Source organism: Arachis stenosperma, chromosome 3 (genome assembly GCF_014773155.1).
Source record: "Arachis stenosperma cultivar V10309 chromosome 3, arast.V10309.gnm1.PFL2, whole genome shotgun sequence".
NCBI classification, from domain to species: Eukaryota; Viridiplantae; Streptophyta; class Magnoliopsida; order Fabales; family Fabaceae; genus Arachis; species Arachis stenosperma.
The window spans coordinates 33,801,516-33,802,945 of record NC_080379.1 but is presented as its reverse complement, the minus strand read 5'-3'; the positions used below and the strand labels follow the sequence as shown (position 1 = coordinate 33,802,945).

The following is a 1,430-nucleotide window of genomic DNA, read 5'->3' as shown; positions in this document are numbered from 1 at the left end:
AAGTTCGCATGCAGTTCGCCTAGTCATTTGGCGAACAGCGAGGGAGTATTCATAATTATCAAATATTCATCAAATAATGTTCGTACTCATAGTAAAAAAAAATTAAAAATTAATTAGATAATACTCATAACTAATCATACGAGTACAATTGGGACATAATTCTATTTTGTGCTAAAATTGCATTCATAATATCTAATGCCATCACACCCTTTTTAGTAGATTTTTCGGATGAATACATGAAATTATTAGCTGCCACTGTTTCTATCAATTCCAATGCTTCTTCAAGAGTCTTTCTATGGAAAGAACTTCCTACCAATGAGTCGATCATCGTTTTTGAGACTTAAGAGACTCCATCATAAAAAATTTAGATTTGAAGTCATTTGGGGAAGGCATGGTGTGGGCATTTTCTAAGAATTTCTTTGTACAATTTTCAAACTTCATAGAGTGATTCACCCTTCTTTTGGAAAAAAGAATTTATGTCATTCCTCAACCGGGCCAACTTTTAAAGTCCAAAGTATTTAGTTAGGAATTTGCTAACTAAATTCTCCCAAGAGGTAATGATGTCCAAAGGTTGAGTTTGGAGCCATTGTGGGGCTCTATCTCTCAAAGAGAATGGAAAGAGCCTTAGCTAGATGGTTTTGTGGCTAACTCCATTACTCTTCACTGTATCACATATCTGCAGAAAAACTTGCTATCTGGATATTGGGATCCTCTTGCAAGCTACCACTGAATTGGTCTCGCTATACCAATTGAATTAGTGAGGGCTTTAGTTCAAAGTTATTTACTTGAACTATAAGCCTCACTATGCTACTTCCGCAGCTATCAGTTGTAGGCGTGGTGTAATCACCAAGGGTCCTTCTCACATTGTTGTTCTCCTCTGCCATTCTCTCTACCTCTTCTCTCCTAGCCCTTGACTTCTACCTTAATTGTGCAAGTGTCTTCTCTATTTTAGGTTCGAAGAAAATACAATCTTCTTTTCCTTTTATGCACAAAAACAAAAGAAATCAAACGTATCATGTGAAATAAAGAGGAAGAATAAAGAAGCAAAGAAGAATTAAATAGAATAATAGAAAAGGAAATGGTGCCAAAAATTTGATGAGCCAAAATTGATACGTTCGAATATTAGTAAGTGCCCAAATCGCTCCAAGTAATACCACGGTGAATGAATATCGTTCCCACGAGGATTAACGGATTGAACCAAGTAACGTCTAATTGAACCTCTAATTAGATCGATCAAACCTTGGTAAGAGGATTGTGAATCTTGAAGTAGCAAAGAACGGTGAAGAAGAGTGTTTGTTTGTGAATAAGAGAATGTTTTTGAATTTGGGAAAGTAATCAATGAATGAGATGTTAAAGGTTTCGAAGATGTTTAACTTTTAGAAAAGGTCATGCTTATATTTTCTTACTTTAACTCGTGTAAAAATTATTTT

At 35.0% G+C, this 1,430-nt stretch overlaps 1 non-coding gene across 1 annotated transcript; it reads left to right on the top strand.

The window, feature by feature from the left end:
- The first annotated feature begins 386 nt into the window (after positions 1 to 386).
- Positions 387 to 493, top strand: LOC130971732 (small nucleolar RNA R71). Its single transcript, XR_009082944.1, has one exon. It is a non-coding gene; the product is annotated as a small nucleolar RNA R71 (small nucleolar RNA).
- Positions 494 to 1,430: the final 937 nt, after the last annotated feature.